General features: G+C 43.8%; 1 protein-coding gene across 6 annotated transcripts in view; it reads right to left on the bottom strand.

Annotated features, from left to right (window-relative positions):
- SBNO1 (strawberry notch homolog 1) overlaps positions 1-26933 on the bottom strand; it is a 1282279-nt gene extending 1255346 nt beyond the window's left edge. For 2 of the 6 annotated variants that reach the window (XM_085634808.1, XM_085634812.1), the window contains exon 1: positions 26576-26679. The gene's annotated coding sequence lies outside the window, so the exon portion shown is untranslated. Of the gene's footprint in view, positions 1-26352 lie in introns of all 6 variants that reach the window. The other 4 variants (XM_085634811.1, XM_085634813.1, XM_085634807.1 and 1 more) reach the window with 4 other exon arrangements.
- Positions 26934-27425: the final 492 nt, after the last annotated feature.

Genomic DNA, 27425 nt, shown 5'->3' with positions numbered 1-27425 from the left:
TGCGGGCTGCTTGGGGATTTCCAACACATATGGTGGGACTGCCCAAGGATCCACCCTTTTTGGGAAGAAATTCGGGCACATATAAAGGATGTGTTGGGATACCCCATCCCCTCAACTATGGAGAGTGTCCTTCTGGGGCTCCGTGACTCCTCCCTAGAACGTCAGTCCTGAGCAGACAAAACTATTATGTGGCTTTGTATTGGCGCAGCCAAGATCACTCTGGCAGCCGCCTGGAGGAAGATAGAGGCCCCGGCTATCTCCCTTTGGCACTCACGTTTATGGAAGTTACTCAGTCTAGAACGCATGTCTGAAATTTTCAGGGATAGTTATAAGAACTTCCAATTCAAGTGGGGCCCTTTAGTTACCTTTCTTTCACGAGGCCTCCCATCGGCTGTCTGTCCTTCTTCCATTAGAGCCCTACATCTCTTCCCATTTTGAGTAGAGGTCTATGTCTCAAGATACTTCCACTACATACCTGTTGCCGGCACCATGGTGGGGGAGGGAGGAAGGGGGTGTTCCGGGGGGAGAATTACTTTGTTCTCCTATGTTTTATTTCCTTTTTGGGAATTATTTGTTTATGATTGTGTTTTCCACATCTAGCACCTTCCAGCTGGAAGGCATAGATAAAGTTGCCATCACAGGGAAAGATATACCAGACATACCATTCATTGTTCGTATTTCTGTGCCTATTGCTCTTGCTCTACGCTCCATTACCACCAGAAGCTGTAACCTTACAAATGAGCTCCCCCTTGTGACCGGAGCGTGTTGTGTATTAGGCAACGCACTTGCTTCAGCAACTGTATTCACTGTTGCGTTATTCTGTCCCCCTGCGAGGAGTACTGTGATGGTAATATCTTCGATTGTATGTTCGGGAAAATTCAATAAAAATATCTTTGAAGAAAAAGAATGGAATAATATCAGATGCTGCTAAGAAAGGGCACAATTGGCTGTTCATCAATAAGTGCTACTACCAGTCTGTTTGGTGTGCAGCAGGCTGCTCCAGCGAGTATCTCCCGAGCTACTGGAAGCACTCCAGCTACCTGTAAGTAGCTCTCCTTTGTAGAGCACAGACTACTAAATTAGAACCTTTTTCTTGATTGAATTAATACATGTACACCAAAATTGAAAAAGGGTGCATTTGAGATGGAAAAGCCTTTTTCAGAATTTATAAGGTTCCGTTTGAAAATTTTTAAAATCATACATTTTAATCATAGGAGTGATAAATTAAGAAGATTTGGGGGAAGGGGCGTTGCTTCGTCAAGCTGCAGTATGGCCTCTTGCTAAGAGGGCTCTGCCGGCCAGGCCCATAATCCTGAATATATCCGCAGCCATCAAGGTGATCGGAACCCAAGCAACTGCCACACACATCTAGTAGAACAATGATGGGTTGTGATACAACGCGCCGAACAGCACTAATCGATCCTGCTGAGCCCATGGGGAAATAACTGCAGCGCCGCCGAGGCGTGCTCCATCATAGTAGGTCGAAGCCGATTGCCATACGATCGGATATCTGGCAGTAGCAAATAGTGAGCCCCAACACTCAAGTAACACTGGAGTTGTATTGGCATTCAACTGTGGCCCGATACTGGAGATCCTGCTGAAGCCCGAAGAGCACGAAGCTGGCCAGGAAGCACGGCGAGCTGCGCAAGAAGATAGACAGAGAGCAAGAACTTACCAAGATTGACACTTAGGAGGCTCCGGTGATACAGCGGCCGCTGGATACCTGTCGGCCCCCACCAGAGATCAGCAGAAGAATCCAAACAGAGGATCAGGAGCGTGGACCGCGTAAGTCCTTTGGGCCGGGATAGCAGCTGGCTTCTGTGCGGTGGGCTCTGAAGAAGAGAGGAGCCGGTTCAGGCTTTTCTTCAAGAACCTTCAACCTCGATCAACATGGGAAAGAACGACCCAAAACAGTCTAACCTACCTTTTGAGAACAAGCGCCTCTCCCGCACCATGGAGGCGTGCTCAGAACGCGAAATAGAAGTAAACATTGGGGAATGCGGAGACAAACAGGAGGAAGACCTGCGTACCATAATGCTGGATGTCCGCACAAAACTAAAACCTATTGATACGAAAATAGACGCTCTCACGTCCGGGCTAGACACAGTAAAAAAAAGCATGTAGACTTTCATGAGACTCGTTTGGACATGCTGAAAAAAAACAAAAATCGCACCTCAGATGCGCACAGCTACCAAGTAGAATCTAAGGAGCACCTCTTTAACATGGAAAAGATACTCATGGTAAATAAAGCAATAAGCAAAGATTTAGAGGGGCGCTCAAGGCGCAACAATCTAAGAATTGCTGGAATACCAGAGACTACAGCTATACCCAAAATGGAACCCTCCGTAGAAACACTGCTCTGGGAACTGTTTGCATGGTTCCTATCCCCTGTGTTTGTTGTAGAACGAGCACACTGCTCACTGGGGCCAAGACCACCAGTTGGAGGCACGCTGGGCCTATAATTGGACGCCTACTAAATTACAGGTATCGAGACTCAGTGCTAAGGGCGGCCAGGGACCGGGCCCTATAAATCACCATGGCAACCACATCTTTTTTTCCCCCTTAGACTTTACTCCACTGGTCCAGGCCGCACGCTAATTTCTTCCTACCAAACGTATCCTACAGTGAGCCGAAATTCCATTTGCCATGTTGTATCTGGCAAAATTAAGCATCTCACATCGCGGGCATTTCCACTTGTTCACCAACCCTAAAACGGCTTTAAAGTTCAAACATGTCAGCACCAAGAGACAAGTCATCCTGTTCTTCCAAACGGACTGGATCGGAGCTGGGACTCAGCAACAATGACTGAGTGCGCCACTACTGGCCGGCGATGATGAAAACACTACCTGCTGGGTGACGGCCAACCTAGCTAATGCTCACCACAGGAGACTGAGATATACCCCACTATGACTGAGTTAATACGTGCGACTTAGCTGCGCTGCTTTCCATAGTACGTGAAGTCCCGAACTAGAAACAAGACCCGACCACCCTGCCACACGGGTAGGGTAGTAGGACAGCGAACCGTGCCCCCGCTGGGAGAACTCCCATATTTGAATAGGTTTGTTTACATAATAGGACAGTGGGGAGGGGCAGAAACCACAACCTAGTTGGGGGGGGGTGTTTGAGGATTCGCAGTCGTTTAATGCACACTATGTACATAGACAGAAAGGCAGGATACAGAGCTCAGAATATGCACCCTATCACCACAACTACACACACTACTAGACAATTGACATGTGCATTGCGTGCAGCAGCACATCACACAACTACCCATCATATTACAGATACGGGTAGATGTCAGCTGTAACGTTACTAACATGGAACATAAGCGGATTAAACTAACATAGGAAAGCTAGACTACTGCGCTCCTACCCGATCAGACACAGGTTTGACATCTGCTTCTTAGAAGAAATGCTCCTCAGAAACACAGCAGACTCCAAACTCCATAAGAGAAACTGGGGGAGGGGTGGGGCTGGAGTGGGAGGGGTGGGGCTGGAGTGGGAGTGGGGGGGTGGAGGACCGACCACTAAGCACCATACTCCAATTACACTCGAGGGACAGCAATACTGATTAGACGCTACGCTGGCTCGCCCCGCACATTGCTGGACCCTGAAGGCCGCTACATCATTTCAAGTGTCACACTGATCACTACCCCTGTAACACTAGTCGCAGTTTATGGTCCTAACGTAGATGGACCCAGCTTTTTGCGACACCATTTGGTCAAAAATCCCAATGCTGGGCTGCGACACGGTGGTATGGGGAGGCGATCTTAATGCCATCCTGCAGGACTCCCTAGACCGTGTGGGATCGTCCCGCCAATTGCACCCCAGAGGCAGTCAAAAGATTTTCTCCTTATCCCAGGAAAACAGGCTGATAGGCATTATGGCACGAGTATCTCCTCGTGCCATAATGCCTGGTCCAGACTTCACTTTTATCTCGTCTTTGGGGACGTTGCGACTTGGACTACTGACACTTGACATATGCAATGCACTCGGTCTGACCATCCCCCGGTCTTGCTTAGCTGGAACATACCACAGTCCATCCTGTGGGCCTTCTGCTGGCGCCTGCTCCCAAACGCCCTGTGTGATGCGGTGTTTAGGGAAGAGATACAATCGGAGCTTATACAATATTTCTCCATAAATGAAAAGTCAGTAGACTCCCCCTCTAAGTTATGGGAGGCCTTTAAGGCAGTGATAAGGGGAGCGTGCATAGCTAAGCAATCTGGGGTACTAAAATCAATTAGACAGACTAAAGAGGCTAGAGCGTGATATCCGCAAAGCCACACTCCTATACTATTAAAGTGGCGTATCCACGCATCTTGCACCCCTTAGAGCGAAAATCTCTGAACGCGAAGAGGCATTTAGGGAGAGACATTTTCTGGGGACGCAGACTCGAGCCCAAAGGAGGAGGAAATCGCCTGGGCAAAGCTCTAGCAGTCACGCACATCGTCCTATATCACTGAACTCCTAGACACGGACTCCAACCCAATAAAAACGGCAGACCGCCACATTGGAACAACTAAGACTTCTATGCTTCTCTTTACACAGCCCTAACCCAGAGCTGAAATCTTATCTGGACTCAATGGAGTTGGTGTGGCTGAGTGATGCACACAGGGCCTACCTGGACGAGTCATTCACTGCGGAATACATCTTCCAAGCTATAAATGGCATGCCAGGAGACAAGGCCCCAGGAGTGGATGGATTGACAACTTTGTTTTAGAAGGCCTACTGCAGCCACTCTTCCCACTCATTGCTCTACACCCAGCTCACTGCCAAACAGAGCAAATGACTTGCTGTCTGATTCCTTCCTGATAACACTCGGCACAAGGCAGTGGTGCCCCCTCTCTCCTCTGCTATTTAATAGCCATGGAGCCTCTAGCTGCCAGAATGCGCCATCATCCTCCCGCAAGGGGACTGGGACACAGAGGGTTAATAATATCAATGTACGCAGATGACTTTACTATACAAGCACCGGAAGAGAATCTTAACCCTGTGATGCAAGAGGTCCTCCAATTCGGAGGAATGTCTGGAATAAATGTAAATTGGGCCAAGTCTTCAATCCTTCCCTTGTCAGCCGCCCCACTCAGGTTAGACCTTGACTTCCCACTAGCCTGGGCTGAGGGCTCGGTTAAATACTTTGGCATAGTAGAGACCTGCAGGAGATCTGGTGCATGAACAATGGCCGACTAATGGGAGTGGGTAGAGGGCAAAATAGCGACCTGGTCTAGACTACCTACCCCCCCCCCCCCCTCTTATCTGGCAGGCAGAATAGCCATAGCCAAAATGACACTACTACCTAAATGTCTATGCTTATCATGCTAAAGTGCTACCTCTATTAAAACCTGTGTTGGACCCGGCCAAGCCCGAAAATTATTGCCCCATCTCTTTACTTCCGTGGGCTGCTAAGATTATGGAAGCGCATGTTAATTCTATCCTCTCGATTTTTCTGACAGAGAATGGTACGCTGGACCCCTCCCAGAATGGTTTTCGACCTGGTCACAGCACAGAGTCTGCTCTCTTGGCTGTGACAGAAAGTCTCTGGTCTGCTTTAGACACTGGACAAACGTCAGCGCTGATCCTGCTGGATCTCAGCGCAACGTTTGACACAGTGTCTCATGCCATTCTGTTACAACGTCTGGAGGAGGTGGGGGGAGGGGGGGGGGGGAGAAATCGGCTCGGCCTGAAGTGGCTCACCTCATTCCTTAGCGAGAGGTCTTTTAGGGTTTCTCTCCCCTTTTGCCTCAGACATCCACCCCATCAAACAAGGGGTCCCACAGGGCTCCTCCGACAGTCCCCTGTTATTCAATCTCTATGTCCAAGGGCTCCCCCAGCAAGCTGTCAAAAACCTGGGGGTATGGTTAGACTCATCACTCAACTATCAAGTTCAAACTAAAAAAGGTAGTAGGGACTTGTTTTGGGCTCCTGCGGGGGCTTAGACCCTTATTGGGGTTGACTCGCCCGACTCGCCAGATTATTATTCAGGCAGCTATAATGTCCAGACTGGACTCTGCCTGTTCCCTGTGCCTAGAGGCTAATAAGGCCGAGATTGCACAGCTTCAACGGGTTCAGAATGCAGCAGCCAGATTACAGATTGGCCTGGGCAGGTCCTGCCCGGTGTCACCCACAATCCACAAGCTTCACTGGTTGCCGGCGGCCATGAGAATTGAATTTAAGGCCCTGTGTATCACTTTTAAGGCCCTGAAGTGCAGCACTCCGGGTATTCTGGCCAACCTGGTCACCCCCCATGTTCCCACACGCCAGTTACAGTCACTTGGACAACACTTGGTGAGGGTCCCTAGGTTCCAGAAAGTACAGGCAGGTGGTCGTTCCTTCGTTAATAGGGCAGCCCTCCTCTGGAACTCACTGCCCTCTCACATACGTAGCCATACTAACTATCTGATGCTTAGAAAGGCCATAAAAACATACCCATTTCCCTGTGTGTAGCTCCTGTCTTCTTCCGTGTTAGTCACTCTGCTGACAGCGCCGGGACGCTACTTTGCTGGGGCAGCTGTTGCGCTATACAAATGGCAGTAACATAACATTTTCAAACATACCGCAACCACTTACACAAGCATTCAAGAAACTCAATCACCTACTGGTGACCCATGCATGGGCAGGTAAACAACCAAGCATATCCTGGGAATTACTGACTTTAAGGCTCTCGCAGGGAGGTATGGGGCACTGGATTTTGAACTACATGTGCTCTGTGCGCAAGATCAATACCTACATTACTGCATCCACCCAACCCCATTCCAGCCTCATGTAGCGGTGGAGAGAGATGTTGCTGTGCCTGCTCTGCTGCAGGTTGCCATATACCAAACCTACAAGAGAACAAGCAAGGAGATAAAAACAGTGGAATCCATGCGGTGGGCGTGGGAGGGACTCTGAAGACGTGCAAATATCCCGTCACTTTACACACCTTCAACAACCGCAAGCATACCACCCCCTCATTTCCCCTTTACACGATAAAGGAACCATACAATGCGCTCACCAAATGGGCTTAGCTACCTTTGGTGATCTCTACCATCCACATGGCCTTTATGAGTCCCAGACACCTATACCGGAACTACTTATATATTAGTAACTTGGTGCCAAATGCAGACAAATGCCTACTTCTTTCCCGACTGCACCACCAGTCCAGACAGCACTAGAAAACCTATTAACCAACCCATCGCCTGAAAAACTAATCTCACGCCTCTACAACATCACGCAGACTGCTTTGCCAGATCACAATGGCTAAAGCACTAGAGCAATGGTGTACAGAAATAGATCCGCCCCCCGACTGATGAACAATGGACTTTTTGCTGCTCTCAGCTCAAATATCTTTCCCCAAATTACAGACTGCGACTCATACATTTTAAATTTCTCCACCGATCAGGCTTCTATTAATATCTGCTGACCTACAAGGGGAGTTTGGCCTAGTGGAGTTTGAACACTTTAGGACACGCACTACAGTGTCACGGAAAGACCCTTTTACTTCGGTTGTTACACGGTCTGCTTTATAAGTTGGTGAGCACTATTATTTTTTAATGCTCTTCCACCCTCCACATCGCAGAGCACCCGGACGTGTGTTTGTAAAAAATTTTTTAATAGTAATGTATTTTTAGTCAAATGACAGCGCGGTACGCTTTATAGCGGCCGCGCTTATTTAATTATTAAATATATGGCTCGGTCCCCATTCACTTTAGCGGCTGCGCCCATTTAAATTATCAGTATCCGCGTGGGCCGCTTTCATTTTAGCGGCCGCGCTACAGAAGCTTTTGAATTTACCTTTGGGTGAAAGCACAATAAGCTCTTTCACTTTAATGTTGGCCGTGCCCCTTTGTTTAGAAGCTGCTCATGGTAACCCAACTATGCAAGCAGAGTCAAAAAAAAAAAAAAAAAAAAAAAAAAAATTATATATCTGCTCCAGTTGCACCAAAAACGAGTCACTCGCGGTCGGGTGCTATGAGTGCGGCGGTGCCTGCCGCACAATATTCACGCTCCAAATTCCTTAATATATAAAGAATACAAGCACTCACGGGTAGCGTGGCAGCGGGTCTTTATTTCCAGAACAGACGCGTTTCGGCGATCTGCCTTCCTCGGTGTTCACGGCACACCGTAACCGCCATTTTTTTATAAGCATCATAGTGTGTCAAACAATTAGACATAGACAGAGGACAGTATGAAGTGTCGACGGAGTTAATTGCGCCATCTTGTAGTGTAGCTGTATCCATTATATGGAATATACTTGTACAATGCGCCATACACAATTTTCCAATTATCAATTCATTGGTTATTTTAAGCATATACACACAATAGTCACTTTAAATAAAATGATCTCCGCACATATCAGGACATAAATTCAAAGTCCCTCAATGGATGTATTGCATCAAGTAAGCATGGCAGCAACTCCACCCATATCCATAATAATGCCGTGTATCGGCACTGCACTTCATCATGCCGATACACGGCATTATTATGGATATGGGTGGAGTTGCTGCCATGCTTACTTGATGCAATACATCCATTGAGGGACTTTGAATTTATGTCCTGATATGTGCGGAGATCATTTTATTTAAAGTGACTATTGTGTGTATATGCTTAAAATAACCAATGAATTGATAATTGGAAAATTGTGTATCGCGCATTGTACAAGTATATTCCATATAATGGATACAGCTACACTACAAGATGGCGCAATTAACTCCGTCGACACTTCATACTGTCCTCTGTCTATGTCTAATTGTTTGACACACTATGATGCTTATAAAAAAATGGCGGTTACGGTGTGCCGTGAACACCGAGGAAGGCAGATCGCCGAAACGCGTCTGTTGTGGAAATAAAGACCCGCTGCCACGCTACCCGTGAGTGCTTGTATTCTTTATATATTAAGGAATTTGGAGCGTGAATAAAATATATATATATATATACACACACACACACACACACATATATATATACATACATATACACACACACACACACACACAGGTGTTCCTTTTAAATACACAAATAAAAGGCAGGGTCATTTTCAATGCCAATAGCTTAACCGCTCGCAAATGCGAAACGCGGCGTATTGCATTGAAAATGCTTGTTCCTTATGCTATTGGATTGCCAGCTTGTGCGGAGGTTCTGGATGCAGGTGGTGGGGATGGAGGACCCCCTCGAGGCCAAATCCTTGCTCCTAGGGATAAAAGGGGAGCACAACTGGCCCAGGTATAAAGAAATATGGCTGAGGCTAGCAGCCAGAGTCCTAAGAGGAACATTGCCCAGGCATGGGAAGCCACTACAGTGCCGGCAGATACAGACTAGGACACGGCCTTGGACTGGTGCCAACAAGCAGTATATGTGGTATACACAGCAAGAGGCTGCCCTGAGAAATGGGAAGAGGTCTGGGGAAGATGGATGGCATACAGTGGACAGGGCTATGGGACTGAAGGGGGAGGGTGAATGGTAGCAGGGTAGAAATCTAAATACTGTTTTGATGAGCCGTAAAAGTGCTAAATATGGATGTCAAGTCATAATGGAGGGATAGTTTGAAATAAACTCGCTACATACTAGTATGCAACTTATGTGACTGCTACATGGTATGTAAAGCCTTTTTTTGTTCTTCGTTTTCAGTTAAAAAAAATTTTTAAAGGAACCAAAACTGACATTGCCAAGTCAACGTCCAGACCTCAAACTCATTGACATAATGTAGCAGGGAGAAAAACTGTAATAAACTAATGATCCTAAACCTCACTGTGCTAAAGCAAATTTGTAAGAAGGAGCAGAGCAGAATTCCTCTCAGATGACGTGACAGATTAATAAACTTGTACATCAAAGGTTTTATCTCAAGTTATTGCTGCTAAAGTGGGTGTAACACATTACAAGATCACTAAATAGCCACTCAAAGCTACCAAATACTAGATTTTTATTTAATTAGGACAGTAAAAATTGGGTGGACCATTTTCCATATTAGGCGAGATTTAGCTAGATGGTGGTCTGATGAAGACTAGATGATGGTCATATACATATTGATATGTAGTACAATATAATAAGGTACACTATTCACATGACGTACAACATATTTTTGGATGAAGTGAGAGTTAGCCTACTTTATTTGCTCTTTTGCTGCTCTGGCTTCACTACTCTATTTTTACAAAGCCTTTTCTAGAGAACAGAGAAAGCTTTAGCATATACTTTTTCAGCCTACTTGTAAATACAAGACATCACAAATTTGTTTCCAATTGAAGGTGTGGCTTTCATTCATTCCCTTTTTTATTTTTTTTAGATTAAACTCCTTAAGATCTCTTTTTCATGCTGCCCTGTGTCACAATTTTCTGCTAACATGTATATTTGCGATAGTCACCGACGCCCTGCAGTCTGTACAGTTAGTTCCAGGATCGCACATGAAGAACACGATGCACTGTTCTTTCTGTGCTCATTAGTAGACACTTCATTTTAGCTAGACGAAGCTGTATGAGCTGCTCTGAGTCTCTGCCACAGTGGACTAGAAAAGCGTTTTATTAGATAAATGGCTCACATACTAAGACTCTGAGAGGAGCATTTCCATGCTGAGAATCACAGAACTGCTGCTTATTGCGACGGAGATGCAGCCCTGCTGTCTCCGACCTCCAGCCTGCTTAAGTAGATTACCTGTACACCAAGGCCAGCTTCTTACCACCCAAGACTAAGAAATTAGGGTAAAACTATCCCAATTGCTCTGGCAGAATAAGGCTATAGATATGCTCTTTTTAGTAAAGTATAGGTTCAGATAGGAATTGGCAGACATAAGCTACAATTAACAGTTGAATTGTTCATACTGTTTACCATTCTAACACTGTTGATTACAGTAACATCTCGTTTTTCTAATAATCACAGCTTGTGCACTTTATGCAAGAATATGATAATTTCGATAAATGTTTAGAAATGCATTGTTGTATCTTCCTTTTGTTAACCTTGGTTGTACAAGAGTGACAAAAGAAAGGGTTAGATTGAGGTTCACAGATTCCTTGGTAATCTGTCACATTCGAGGTTGCCAACATCTGTTGCCAGGTTTAGTTTAGGGGTTAGATGTGGTACTGTGAGCTAGCCAAAACCCTCACAAGTACATGATATTTAGGTCAGTTAGGTCGAGAAGATTATTAAAGTTACTAGACCTGCAGGTCTAGTAACAATTGTGTGATTTTGAGCCCCGTAGACTAACCTTTTGCTCCATATACATGTAAATCTAGCCACATTTAGGTTACACATGACCCCTAAGACTTCCCTCTTAGTTCATAAGTCACATTGTTATCAGAGCCGCGGGCAGGAATGTTTCTCAAATCGTTGGAAAACTATCACTTAATATTTAATAAGTACATAACTAAAGCAATCAGCAGAATTTCCATTGAAATGGCCCAAAATTTCACATCGAAATGAGGTTTTACCGATTAAACTATATAGCGTACAAAAAAGTTTGGAACTAGAGTTTCTGCAAATATTTCTCATTTGCACATCACCAATTAAAGAGTTCTGATTGTTTTGCTCCCATTTAAAATCTTTGTTTTTTTATCAAAATTCTGAATTAACCCCCCCCCAAATAATTGTAATGTTGTGCTTTCGTAATTTGATATATTTAGAAACATTTGTACCATTCATTTACAAGCCGTGTTAGTAAAAAAAAAAATTCTTACATTTTGTTTCACAGTTGTCAGGCAGCTCACTTGACAAAAAACAAAACTGGTAAGTGAAAGAAAATTAAACACTTTTTCATGACAAGATAAGCAGCAATTAGTAAATAGCCAAACTGACATTCGACCTCTGCCGTGCGACCCAGAGCTCCAATACGCGAGTCCTCCTTCTACTCAAGTTCAGTGGGAGCACAGCATACACGCGCAGCAGACAAGAGCAGCTAATGGCCTACACATGTTGATCAACGTTAAGACCATCTTACCTAAACGCCTGCCTTCCAATACGCTTCACACAGACGCCATCCAAACAGACGATAATTCAAAGTAAACCATTGCGCGTCCAAAAATTAAACCCTTGTTTTCCTCAAACGGTTAACTTTTTTTAAATCCGATAAAACCCCAATGCTCTTAACCGTGCTTACTCCAAGCCTAGTCCTCTCCTACTTTAACCCTAATCATAGAAAAACCCTTATAGCCAATATAAACATCCAAACACTCATATGCATTTCAAGGACAAAAGAATATACTTATTTGTGTATGAGCAGCAACAAAAGAAGAAAGATGGCTGTGTGTGAAGGGTTTATATGCATGTTCTAGAGTTGATGTATTCTATTCTAAGTTTCTTGTTGCTGCTGTGTGTGGGGGACAAAGGATTATGCATATTGGCCTTCGGCATTAAAAAAAAATCATGATTTTCTTCCCATTAAAACTGTAAAATCTGCAATAAACACTTTTTTGCATGACAAGATAAGCAGCAATTAGTAAAAATACAAACTGACATTTGACCTCTGCCCTAAAAGGAAGCAAATGTGTGTCAAGATAAAAACAAGCCTTTGCAATGCAATCGGTCTCGCATTTGTACAAGTCAGAGCTGTCGTTGAAAAGGACAAGGTTTTTGCCTTTCATTGGCAATGGAGTGAAGATATTAGCGTAGAGTTATAGCCATTTGTATTACCTCGCGGTGCTGGAGAACCAGAAAATGGGAAATAGATGATGGAGGGGAGACCAGAATAATATGCTGGCTAAAAAAAATGTTTTAAAGTGACAACATCCTGGAAATAGCAAACACTGATATGGGATGCAAGATTAAGTAAAGCATGAGAAATGTAAGCAGAAACAACATAGTTACCATAATGCGTTTACACTTCTTATTCAGAAATCATTTAATGTTTTTGCCTGAAAAGTTAAGGACATGACTACAGGGCCGGAAGTGACCGGTTTTAATGTCCATTGCTTATAACTTTACGAAACATAAGCAGTATGGTTCTTAAAAATAAAAATCCCTGAACACATTTTATAAACTAAAATAAGGAAAACAGCTGATAAGGATCACATTAAACTTTTTCCACTGTACACATCAACCAGGTATTGCAGTACCTTTAGGAATGGTGTACTTCACCCCCCACCTGGGAAAAACAATGTTGTTCAAAGAAAGACTTAGAAATTAAAGTAGCACTTCACTGGCAAACTGTAAAATGGTGCTAATGTGGGTGGTTGTGAATAAAACCAATTTGGCCGTTTGTTGCATTTTGAACCACACTCACCGCATTTATGGCACAGCACCAGGCTGACCTCCTCCTTCACATTTCAGGCAGTCTCCAGTGGTGGGAAGGAAACCTGAAAACACCTTGGGCCTCCTGCAGTCTTATGACAGACCTGAACAGGTACTTCGTGCAGACCCGGGTGATAACCAACTGCAGACCCATGTTTGCGGAAAGTGCCCTTTGTGATGCTGATGGGTGGCTGTGAATTGCAGAAGTGCATGCACCGTAAGATGTAGAGACAAAGATGCACGTAAAATCACAGCATCTGACTGACCAATATGCAGAGCGATCTGCGTTAGACCCAGCCTGGTTCCGCTTCTGAAACTGCTGGTGTCTCGAAGCTCTTGTTATGCGTTTGCATGGCTGCGGTGAAGGTGGCGCAGTTTTTTGCTTCAGGGCAATAGAGAGGGGGTCGGAAAAGGTGGGGGCAGTGCCAAGCATATGAATATCACCTTGTTTAAGCCACGTGTTATGATGTGCAAAACATTGCCTTTCATTTTTTAAAACATGATCGCAAAATGCTATCTTCACTGCTCCAGACATGTATAGCATATGGAGCTTACTTGAGGAAGGCGGTTTGTGAAAATGTGACATCTTCATTGCCAAATCCAGTAAATAAGCGACGGGAAGTGATGGACGTAAAAGCGACGCCAGATGCTCACTGAACGCAACTGGAAAGGATACTCAGACCTTGCTAGACCTGAAACGCTCTGGTCACAAAGGGGGTAATACCAAACAGTCATCCCTTTTCTTTGACTTTTACCCGTACAGCCAGATATTAAGCGCTACGAGAGGTGTTGTAAACATTGCTAGAAATAGGTGAAATAAAATATTAACACGGCTGCATAAAGTAAACAAGCGCGGCGACCGTGAGGAAAGAGTCCGCCCACGGCAAATGAAGTAAAGTTGAACCAAATAATTTTTAAAACACACCAACCCTTCTCACTACAAGGCTGGCTTCAAAGAGCCTCTAATCGCAAGCGAAAGCGCGCCATGCGCACGCCGTGACCCGTGCACACCTTCTGTCCCTAAGCGTGCACATCTTTTGTCCGTCCGCATGCACATCTGGAAAACGTATTGATTCCAAAAGGCCCTCACACAGCGAGAGCAGGGCATGCATGCTGCTAACGCCAGGCGTGACCTAACAAGATTCAAAGCATCTTTATTGCCCATTCAATTTCTGAATGAACAGACCACCTGTTCCTTTCCAGCTTAAGTAAACTTGCCAGAAAGGAGCAGTCGGTCCTAAAATAGCTTGACCTGATAAAGTGACTGACTCACCAAAACGAGTGGGTAACAAGATTTTTGGAGGCCTGAGATGGTACATGTCGACTACGTCTCTATACTATGATGTTTGTGTTGGTCTAATACACAGCCCTGCTACATTTGTAGGAATCATATAAGAAAAGGTATACTCAGGCAGGTATAAATCAACTTTTGACCCACACTAAATGAGTTAAAAGCTGCCTGAGAACCCATTGGATTTATCTAATCGCACAACAGATTGAGTTTACTACTCCAGCCAAAAACAGAGCCTTTAATGCAAAGGAAGAACTGCTCTCAGCATGTAATCGTACATCCCTCTTGAAATTTACATGGCAGCAATTGCCCGATGGTTATTTGCCCTTCACTGGAAATTCCTGCAGGGTCCCCCAATAGACAATGATGGGCAGAAGTTGAGAAGTGGGCTGCGGCCGTCATGTGGCCACAAGTTTCTCAGATTATGACCAGTAGACGCCACTGGTGCAGGTACATATAAGGCATGTCACATGCATTGACCACTGGTAGACCCATTAGTTATTTCTCCTCTGCTACTAGAAGCATCTCCAAAGCTCTCAAATTCTGATACAAGGGAGACAACGGAGCAGGATCTCTTATTTTTGTATTTGGAGGTTGATTGTTAAGCTCACATTACTATTTAATGGGTGAAAGGGATAGGAGGTGATACATCACTACTGGTGTAGTGTGTAAGCATAGGTACTGCATGTGGATATAAATGATCGCACTATTGGACACTACAAAGGTGGACGTGCAAAGTAGATTGTTGTTCCCCTTCATGCGATGTTTTAGATTACCTGTGATTTTATTGCAATTAGGCATTGCTATGTGATCCACGCGCTCTTCAACCTAAATAAAGATTTGGTTTGTTATTTTTCTTTTAAAGTCCCCGAAAAACTTCCCATTTACATGGACAATACGTTCTGAAAGTAAGGTTTTGTGGAAACTACCTACATTTTGGACAATTTACTTAAGCACTAAATAGAAGTGCATACAATTTTTGTAAAATCAAAATTAACTAGATAACTGATCAAATGAGCATGGACATTGTAATTCCTCCACTTCCTGCTGCTACTTACTTAACATTTAATAAAGTTGCTTAAGGCGATACATATGCCTGGAACTGCCAAGGTGGAATTGCAGCATGTGCACGTTACACTAGGAAAGCTATATCCTTCAGGTTACATTAGAAAATTGCAAAATTATGAGATATAAAACATGCAACTTTCCAGCCCTGGCACCACCAAGTCTTAACTCAAAAACAACTGCAAATCTTTACACCTATCCAAAGCAGTTAAATCAGCTGCAAAAATAAAAGCCTTAAATATACCCACCAACTCATGTGCAGGTGAGTGGATTTTGGAGTTTTATTCAGTCAGTCACCTCGAGTGACGGAAAGCACCTCAATTCAACAATGAATATGCAAACCATCTTGTCAGCCCTGGACGCTTATAAGACAGCAGTACCAACTGTCCTAGCTCACTGAGCCCCCCCAACTATATGGTGAACCACCACAGCCCGAACAACCGAGTGAAAGACTGGACCATCTTTTGTTCAAGATGTGGTCAGGTCTGTCATGTGTCCTACAACACATCACACTGTTCCTGCCTAACAACCAGTAAGTTAATCAGCCAATGTAGAAAGCATTAATCTGGGGAGATGAATGAATGAAATTACTTTTGTATAGTGCAACGTTCACTCCAATGAGTATCTTGGCGCTGTATGCAGAGAGAGAAAGCACTTTCCAGAAGAGAGAAGAAAAAAAAAAAAAACAAAAAAAAAAAAACTGGCATAGTCTCAGAGATAGAAGTTAGAGAAAAGACCAGGCAATATTATCTGGGATACCAAAAATCCATGTTTTTAAGGACTTCCTGAATTTAAGTTCAGTTTGTGTGTGTGTCTGAGTTCCATGCTTTGGTCCCTATGGCTGCCAGGGTCTTTCCGCCCCTGGTTTTAAGTTTAAATTTTGGTGTTATTAATAGGTTCTCTGAAGATGAGCTTAGAGTGATGTATGGCTTCGTTCTGACATGGAGGTATTCTGGTCCAGTATTGTTAGTTGTTTTATAAATGATGGCAAGAACATTACAAATAATCCTCTTACGGATGAGCAGCCAATGGAGGGTTTTTAGTGCTGTTGCAGAGGAGGAATCTCTAGGCAAATTGAGTAACAGCCTCGCTGCAGCGTTCTGGACCACCTGTAGTCTCTGTAGGACTGTTTTTTTCCCTGCATAGAGACTATTACAGTAGTCTAGACAGGATAGAACTAAGGCTGCTACCACAGTCTTTTTGGCCGATGTTGGGAGTAGATAAAAAAAAATCCTGAGAATTTGTATTACTTGAAAACAGGTACCTGCCACAGCAAGAGCTTACTTGTGGAAGGATAACGTATGATCAAATGTTATTCCCAGATTCTTTACAGTCTCCACTGTAGTCGGGGGTGGGGCTGAATTTGACAGCCACCATTGGTCCAGTCAGAAAACATTTGTCTTGCCAAACAGCATAATCTCTGTTTTGGAGCCATTAATTTCAAATGGTTTAACTTCATCCAATCCATCACTGCTGTTAGACAGTGATGACATTTTTCCTTCGGCCACTGTTGAATTTTTATCCAAGGAAAGGATCAGTTGAGTGTCATCAGCATAAGCGTTGCACTCAACATCGTACGTGTCCATCAAAACAAGCATTTGCAATGCAATAGGTCTCGCATTTATGCAGTTTGAGCTATTGGCATTGTAAATGAGAATGCCCTTTATTTATGTTTTGGTTTTCAAAACATAAATAAAAGGCATTGTCGTTCTCTGGAGCCTCTGCTAAACGTGACGTTAGGTTTTAGTTCTGCGATGCTCCTTAGGGGGACCGAATGTGTATTGCACGCTGCATTACTGGATAAAATGCCTTAGTCTAAAAGTACAGATTTACTAGTAATATATGCCTCATATGTCTTTTATAGTTGTCTTTTCTTCAATATCATGTATGAAAGCACTTCCAGATATGAGAGTACAGACTACCAGTTGTACAAAAATAACGCTTTATGTACATCTAAGTGCAGTGCTATAATGTGCCTATTAGTGTCAAAGCTTACATGTTAAAGAACAGTAGATGTTGTAGCACCCAGGATGATGTGATGCATGGTTAAATACTTATAAGGTCCCAAAGGCCAGACAATGCTTGTTGTATAATGGTATTGCAGCTATTTATCGTCCATGTCGTCATTAATCGCTTCTCGACGAAGGCACTTCAAAGCCTTGTCTGGGGTACCAAACGGTATACAAGTGCAATTATTTTAGGATTGTCTGCTAACTTCGCTTGAGATGGAGTGCTGATAGGAACTCCCCTGGAGTTCATAGACTTGGGTTGACAATCAACGGACTGTGACAGACACTATACATACACCCTGTGCCCATTTACAAAGTAATTTCCACAAACATGCTGCGACGTAAACCACTGACCTTTCGCACTCATGGAACAGCTCAATCTCAGTAATGCCGCCATGATGGGAGAAGAGAACTGACGACGAAGGTTACCTCCTCCACCCGGAAGTACACGACCTGGACGTGCCCTAAAGTTTGACAGAGAGCTTTAATGGTGGCTGAAGTCACATCCGTTGCACTCCGCCTCTTCTTACAGCATGACCGCAAAACAAGCATTCGCAGCATTGCTCTATCGGTGATCAGTGGTTAAAGCTGCATCGAAGCGAAATAAGCATACTTGGAAAATATATAACCTAATCCAAGATGACGATTTAAATAATTATGAGAAGGTCGTTGGGATGCGTGCATCGTGACGTACTATACAAAGCGTCTACCCGATATTTTGCAAATCCTAACCATTCCAATATGGCCACGGTGCACGTGCATAAAAAAAAAAAAGCAGGGGTGTGTACAGTTGAGCGTTTTGTGGCTGTAGCAGAGAGTGTTGAAGGTCGTATTTCTGAATTATCTGTTGTCACTGGGCACGATGGCCGAGTACTCCCCGAATATGGACTTTTCTTCGGGCAGCATCTCCAAAGAGGTCAAGGCGGAGTTGGTGTCCATGCTGGCTGCTGAGCAGCAGAAGGCGCAATTCACGGCACAGGTGCGAGCGAGGGGGTCCTGGTGGGTAGGTGCGAGTGTACAGTAAGCGTGCCCTTGAGCGGTGCTGCCGGTGTTACGGGTAAAGTGCTGGCTCCAGCTGACAGTGATTTGTAGTTATGGACCAGAGTGGGAGTTCTGTTTTGTGGGACAGGGTAATGTGGCGGACTACGGGTTAAAAGCCCCCTTTCATAGAAAAGCAATACAGGCCATTATTTAACAAGAAAGACGAAAGAGAAAGTAGAACTGTGGATGGTAAACAAACCTGGCAGAGCGTGGCGCACGCTTGGGGGCGGGGGAGCGCCTTTCAGGCAGGGGAGCGGACCCTTTGAAGTGCTCCCAAAAAGCGGATTGCATGGCGGCACGATGCGCGTGATTGTGCGTGTGCTAGCAATGCAATCCGCTTTTTGGGAGCACTTTTCAAACCCGCTTTCAATAGTCTCGCTTTGCGATCGCTTACGCGATAGCAAGGAGAGACCTAAAAAGCAGTGGTGCCATATAGATTAATAAAAAGTGTTGGGCTCAGGACCGAGCCCTGAGGGACCCCTGATGCCAGCCCGCTTTCTTGTGATTTATGGCCTCCCAATGTTACAATCTGTTTTCTAAAAAGGAGGTAAACCAGGCCAATGCATTGTTAGTGATTCCACTGAATGCAAGTCTGTCTCTCAGGATGTCATGAGAGACCGTGTCAAATGCCGCTGACAAATCCAACAGAACCAGTACTGCATCCTTTCCCCGATACAAAGCAAGTTTTAGGGATTCAGTGGTGTGCAAAAGTACTGATTCTGTTGAATGACCCGGTCGACAGCCAGATTGCTTAGGATGTAATATGTTGGGTTTCCTGCATGAAATCATCAAGTTGGTTGTTGACAATTTTCTCTGCCATTTTACTCAGACATGGCAGCAGACAAATAGGCCTGAGATTAGAGGATTGTGGGATCTGAAAGTTTCTTTTTTTGAAGTGGTTTTACGGCGGCAGTTCCAGCTGTCGGGAATTTTAGCTAGTCTAAAGGTAGCATTTATAATCTGGTTAAAGATGGGGTTGACAGTATCCACTATTGTATGTAAAATTTTTGGAGGGCAGGTATCAAAAGGCGAGCCAGATTTACATGAGAGAATAGCTTGCCTAGATTAATCTCCTTGAAGCATATCAATTCCTTATTTCTGCCCCCGTGGTCTGGGCGTTTTGCATCTGGGGGAGTGTTATAGTAACATCTTTCTTTAAGTCAATTTTATTTTCAAAGAAGTCGGCGATCTGATCACATAGCTCTTTGAGGGTGGAATTTCCTGTTGTAGATTTTTAGGATAAGTAAGAGTTTTTACTATATTAAAAATGTTTTTTGATTATCTTCTTTATAAGATTAGAGTAGTAGGTCTTTTCACGTTTAATACGCTGGTGGTAAGATCTGAGAGCAGATTTAAAAGACACCAAATCTTCAGTTTCGTAATTTTTTCGCCATTTCTTTTCTAGTATTCTACATTGTCCCTGTGAAACTTTTACGCTAGGGGTAAACCAGGGAGCTGACCTTTTTTCCTACGGTTTTTCTTTAGGGGAACCAACGTGTCAGCCACGGATATCATCCATTCATTAACATCTATTTCAGGGTCCCCCGTGAGAGGTTTTTTTTTTTTGCTTCTGCTATGTCCTGCAAAATAGGATTAGAGAGCAAGTTTTCCCATTTTCGTGTACGACCAGGTTTCCCCAGATTTTTCTCAGGTTGTACGTTTTTAAGGTCAAGCTTAAAAAGGAACTAATTTGTGATCTGACCAAGTAATTGCCACTGGAGGGGAGATGATTAGGTTAGCTGAGTTTATGCATATTCCATCCAGGGTGTGCCCTGCTGGATGAGTGGCCCCCTCGGTCATCTGTTTTAGCCCTAGCGTATTCATAGTTTCTAAGAAGGAGTCGGTGTTTGGTATATCTGCGGCTTCAAGATGTATATTAAAATCACCTAACAAGATGAAGTTTGAATACCTTACCACTAAAGAGCTTATGCTTTCACCCAACATATCTAGAAACTTGGAGGCAGGACCCGGAGGCCTGTAAATCAGGGCCCCTGCAAAAGTAGTACAGCTATCTAATTGGAAACTAAAGCAGAAGCTTTCTGCTTCCTTTAGTCCCCTGATGAGATCCCAAAGCACCACCACTCTTTATAGGATTTGCCCCTCCTCTGCACAAATCCACATCAGCTCCAGTTATGTGTGAACAACTCAAATCTTCCTCAAAATATAACACTTTTTCCCCAAACTAGGTTCATGTCTATTTGGTACACATAATCACTTGGAGGATGGACATAATGCTGCAACAGAGAGAAAACTAAAGTCTTAATTGTCAATAACAGGGCACAAACACACAACGCTCTTCCATTTAGGCCAACCACCAACATATAAGCAATTGGGGAAGGGGCGGTAGAAAGAACAAGAAAAATAAATAAAAATATAAGTAATTATGTTCGACAAGGATGTCTTTTGACCCTTCCGAAAAACTGTGGCTATTAAAGCCATTTACCAACAGTACATTCAGAACAAAACCCACGCCTTTGCTCTTATCCCACTTAACTTACAAGGGCAATGATCTACCCTAAACAGGATTTTTGCAAGAACAGCTATGAAGATCTGAAAAGGTTTCAAATTAAAAAAAAAAAAAAACCCACGAAGGATTCAAAGCCAAGCAGCGGGAAGCTGCAGTCACCTCAGAAAACTTTAGATCAACCTCAACAGTGCTGACTGGACATGCACTGGCTCCCAGTACCACACAGAGTTAAGTACTAAATACTAAGGATTATGCATAAAGCCTCACAAATCTTGCACCACCCATCTCCAGCTACTGGCTACACTGTAGCAGCCAACAAAGAATATATGATCTACCAATGCTTATCAACTCATTCAATCTATGAAAACAAAAAAGTTTTTAATGTAAGTCATTAAAACGTACAGAACGACTTCTTTAAAATACTGTACAACCAAAAATGGTGGGCAGCGGAAGTACCATCACTCGCTGCATGGTGTAAGGACATGGACGCGGCCATGGTAGCAGAGATAACAGTGTTCATTAATCGCGGCTGTCCCCAAAAATGGAGCAAGATCTGGGGGGCGTGGAATAAATTCAGGGGATATATCTGTGAACCACCGCGAGAACAGGTAGATGAGAGTCTAGATGGGGAACACTAGGGAGGGAGGAGTATATGCATGAGGAATGCTGGGTATGACTATGACGTATTGCATCTCAACGTAGTAATGTATTGGGAATGTGCTTTGCTGATTTTCACTATGTATGCATACCATCTAGAAGATCTATGGCTTGTTGCTGCGAAGTATAATTAAAAAAAAATTTTTTTTTTTTAAATACTGTACTACCTGCACTGAGAAACAAGACATGATACCTGTAGGCACAGAAACCATCCCGAAAGCCCATGACATTTAGATATCTGGGCATTCATATCCATATAACACACACTGATCTGCTCGTGGGAATTTACATAAGGCCATCTCAGTGCTAAGAGCCCAGGTGAATTTCTGAGTTGCCCTCCCCTTTCGGTGACAGGCAGATTAGCCCTCTCCAAAATAGTAGTGTTCATATTATTTTGTAAATTTTCCAATCATTATTCCGCGTTCTGTTTTTAAAACTTTGGACTCCTCTAGTTGATCAAATATGGGGCCTGGGCTGCTGCCACATTGGTCTTCCCAAGCTGCAACCGGTAAGTGGCAGACTATGCGCCCCCGATTTTCGGTGCCTTTACACTGCAGCCAAATTTCAGTGGCTTTCATACTGGATGGCGAATTTTCATATGCAAGTTAGGGTATATGCTATCCAAACTGCCCACTGTGAGTTTACATGCATTACTACTACCCAGGTGCACGAGGCCCCCTAACTTGCCTTTACTCTTACACAACATAACAGGTGTATTTGCAAAGTGCACTTACTACCCATGGGTCTCAAGGCGCTGAATAACAGACTTTTACAACGCCCTTACATACTGGAATATTGCACCCACACGTACCAGGAATTCCCTATTTCCCCAAACATCACTCCTTGTGGTATGCCCACCCCCGATAGGCACCCTCACATCGACAAAACTGATATACACCATATTTGCCCAGGGTGTCTCCACCATTGGTTATTTTATTTTTCTTCAGGACAGGACACTTGTCACACTGAAATTTTATACAACACAAACTCCCTGGACCACGTTTTCTTACACATGCCAATATCCTACATTACATACGCCAACACTGGTCATCGATGGGGCAGAACCCGACACCCATGCACTGGAGCAAGCAGTTTACAAGATGGGCACAGGTAGACGCTTAGTTAAGAGGTTACGCAAGGGCCTACGTTCCCATTTGCAAATTACATTAGTCTCATAGAGTGATCGTTGGAACGCGAAACTCTGCAGACCTTTCCATGGCAATTCATGCCAGAGTACTCTATCGAAATACGCAATTCAAATGTATCCATTTCACACTATTACATAGAGCATAACTAAGACACTCTAAATTACATTGTCTTCAACGCAGCCGCATCCTACTGTCCTAAATACCTCAACTAAGAGGCAGATTTACTGCACATGGTGTGGACATGTCCCACTCTGCCCTCTTGCTGGGAGAAGTATGGTAAAGCTGTTAAAGTCGACTTCTCTCAGGGCAGTGTGGTCTTACGGAGTATCAACGTGATGAAACTTTCAGAGGTTCAGCATTCGGTGAAGCCCTTATAAGCAAGTGTTATTTTACAAGGCTCTTGCTCTTCAAGAGCTGCAGACCCGAGATGGCGTATGGATGAATTGGAGTCCAGGAGATTGAAGAACTCCATGGAATACGGAACTGTTATAAGCTTTACCGCAGAGCACTGCTCGGTAGGAAGGAGAAGCCTTGTGAAATAACACTTGCTTATAAGGGCTTCACCGAATGCTGAACCTCTGAAAGTTTCATCACGTTGATACTCCGTAAGACCACACTGCCCTGAGAGAAGTTGACTAACAGCTTTACCATGGAATGTTAACACTACATGGGAGCATTTGACAGCTACAGTTAAGGCCACTTCCAGTCCACGTCCTGAGGAGAACCACAGAACAAGGCAGGGTTTGAAACGTGTTTACTCTGAGCTGAAGCTAGAACATCTGTAGGGCACTGTTGGGCCTCAAAAGAAATCTATTTCCCACTGGTGGAATGACCCCATCTAACTTCGTGCGGTCTTCAGCTCAGTTAACATCCAGGATTTCTTGAATTGGGCTACGTCCGCCTGTTCCTTTACATGTTATACAAGGACTGGTGCCCTCTAATGACTGAGGCAATTGTTATTTTGTATGGTGTTTATGTTTTATACACGTTTTATCAATTACTCTGCATCACTATTTAGACACTGTTGGTAAATGTTTCACACTGTTTTCATGTATAATGTTTGAAAATTGAAAAATGAAATAAATCATTCAGACTTAGAATTTATTGTCTAGGTATTGCTAAATAATTGTTGAAAAACATCTGCCCATTTTCTTGTTATTTACAGTTCACAGCCTTCAGCACATCTACCTAAAGCATTGTGTTAAGACTTTCGTTGTTATTTTCATCAAATCTGTCGATACAGCACCAATTAATCATCTCAAACCCGTCTTTCATCTATTAATGCAATTTAAACATTATTGCCTAACATTTTCATCTTCTCTACCATACAGGTTACTATCGCAGCACTGTTTAATAACCCGTTTGGTGACATTTAAGCAATAACATAAAAAAATCCTTGTTATTAACGAGTCCATCCACTTAATAGAGTTACGCATCAGCCAAGTCAATCTGTTAAGAAGCATCCACATATGGTGGTCAACGGTGTGTAAAGAGGATGAAAGACAAAAATTACTAAGGATGGGTTGTTAGCCTCCAAGACTAGGGTGGTGGACTGGACATCGAGAGCAGTCTTTGTAGCTCTGCACGGGAAGAACCCGAACTGTTTATTGCTAAAAACCTTCAGCGCACTCGACATAATCTACAAATAAATAGTAACTGTTTAATCAAGAATTTAAGAATATAGCAATATTAGAAATAGAGCAATAACTCTTGGTTCCAAACCATCATTGTCAACGTTTCTTCGGGTGGCGATACCCAGGATTCCATACGAATAGCGAGGACCAATCACTTCGTGGAAATAACGAGTTTTTCAATTAAAAAGTAAGTTGATCCCTTGTATACTTACTTAACGTTGGTGGGCATGTATTTCTCTGAGAAAATGCAGTGGGTGTAAGAACGTAATAATACAAATGATTCTTCATATGAAATCTCTTGAAGGTGAGAACAGATGGGCACTGTACAGTAGAAGACAAACTCGCCTTCTAGCGGGCACCCTAGTCAGCCAGTGGCTAAGCAGCTCTAATGTAAAAAAAACAAAAAAAAAAAAAAAAAATTGACAAATACTTTCACACATTCTCACCAAAAATTGAAAGTTTAACTTAAGCGAAGCGAGGCTAACTAAAATCCACAAAAAGGGTGTTTGAGTGCCTCGAAAATGGAAATAGAGTGTAGATCTGCTCTTTTGAAGTACAGCGAATTAGTATTTCTGATTAAATAACATATGGACAGACTCGCAGTAATGAATCACGCTGAATAAAAATAAGAGTAAACTGTATATTCATAAACAAACGTTTTATTTGGTTCACGAGACGTCTTACGCGATTGATTCATATTGCCGGAATACACTTAAAACAGTAAGAGAAACAAAATTGTTAAAACATCGTCAACAAACAATTACTGTACAATATTTAAGTCAAACTTGTCGCGTAACCAATGAGTCACACTGAACAGTTAAAATACCGGTAGTAATGAGTTAATACGCAAGAAGCACTCGAAGTTGGTGTTCACTTGTTTCTACTCCAAAGCACGTCCTGGGGTTCGACGCCAAAATGACAAATAAAACGATTGAAACAAAATACCATTTTAGCGTCAGTGGTTTCGTTTTCATTAACTGTAGAACATTCTGTGTGCCAGCCAAGAAATAATACAGAACAACAAGTTTTTAAAGGTCAGCTGAACAAGTCTTTATCACACCACGTGTCTGATACATAAACTTCCGGGTCAGCTCGAATTTGCGGATGAGTTGTTTTTTCTTTCTAAGTTAAAATGTCTGATGTGGCTACTCTGGTGTAGGCTATAAATACGATTTACGTGTCAACTGGAAAACATCAGAGCTAACCTATGACAGGAAGGGAAGCTGAGAACACGCACGTTTGCAACTTACAATGATACACATCGTGGTCGACCGCGGGCAAAGGCTTAATTTAACATATGGTGGGGGGGGGAACCCAAAGGGAGACCAACCCCATACATTATGTAACGGGGGGTGGGAGATACGATACAGCACGCTGAGCCAATTTAGCACACGCTGGTGATTCCCTGAGTGGGAGAAGGAAACTCCAGCAATAAAAGCTGCCTACTTAATAGCATCTGTCAAGAAAGACTACACCTCATCCTATCTTGCAGGTTGAGGAGAGCACGGAAGAAGTAATTCCTGGATTTTATTACATTATGTGTCACAGTGAAAAGCTCGGGTCTTTTCCATGGGTCACGCCGGGGGAAGAGTACATAAGGGATATCCTTAGGGTTTCCCATTGCATTTCAGAAACAAGACCAAACGAGAGAAAGTACTGGGGTAAAAGATCGCACGTTCACCGGCGGCCGGTGTTCCATGAACGGGAAGGTGACTAACAGTATGCAGTACCACATGAAAGGCGGAAAATTCTGGGAAGACACGTGCAGGTTGAAGTGAGGGTCCGTATTCCCCTTCCGGCATGCTGAGGACACGGGAAGTAAGGGAGAACAGATAATTAGCAGCAAAACCTACCTGTGCTCCCTCTCTACACAGCAACCAGAGGAAACGTCAGTGGTAAGGCCTGCACTTGCGACGGCCTGAAGGCTCTACAGGCCTTGAGTCATGGAAAGTCACCATACAAAAGTGAAGCCACTATAACCGCCTCTGGAGGTACTCAAGAGTCCCAGCGTGGCATTATCGGAATCCCTCACGCAGAAGGCGGACAGCACACGCAGTCCCGTGGCCCACAACTTACTTTGTCCGCTCTCCGCCACCGTAGCTGTGTCCGCGCGCTGCCTCCTCTCAGTCTCCCTTCAGCTTTCTACTTGACCGCCGCCATCTTTACCGGGGAGACAGCAGCCGCGCGCAGCCCTACACCACGTGACCCCTAAAGCAGACAGAGTCGGAATATTCTGGAACCCTCCTGGCCTGAAGGAGGCCTGTGAACGGTGTACCGAAGCAGGATATGATCCAGACAGGCTTTGGACTCTCGGCTGACAGGAACCGCGGCGAACACACATCTTCAGAGAGCTCTTTTGAAGTTATTTAGGTCCTGGGGAGCAGACAGCAGTTTACAGTCACGTGACCGATTATTTTCCTTGCGAACAGGAAGTGGCGTCAGCAGTCCCTTTGGCTTGCTGGGAGGAATGACGTTACACCTCTTCCATATTGGGAAGGTCAAACACCCTATAGGCCTTACAATGGGCCGACCCATATTATGGAGCGAAAGGGAAGGCCAAGTCATGCAGGTAAACGCGTGCACTCGTTCCGGGTTATTAGAGACCTCCTCCCACCATGAGGGCATGCCTGCTTGGAAATGCTAAAGATAAACGATTGTTTTATTAATCTTTCTGATTAATAGTTTAAGAAGCAATATTGCTCGCTGGGATTGACATTGCAATGACATATATTTATTATTTAGGACATCATTTTAAAACAGATGAGCAGAAGAACACCCAGAAAACTTCCCTTATCCATTTTATTCCTAATTTGATCTTTCTTTCCGACTTCACAGAAAAACTCTGAAAAGCGAAAAGCAGACATTATTGACAAAAGCTCCCTTAAATGACGCAGTGATGGCACGAACCAATTGTGTTCTTTCTTGT

Source organism: Triturus cristatus, chromosome 11 (genome assembly GCF_964204655.1).
Source record: "Triturus cristatus chromosome 11, aTriCri1.1, whole genome shotgun sequence".
In the NCBI taxonomy this organism is placed as follows: domain Eukaryota; kingdom Metazoa; phylum Chordata; class Amphibia; order Caudata; family Salamandridae; genus Triturus; species Triturus cristatus.
This window is presented reverse-complemented; position numbering and strand designations above follow the sequence as displayed.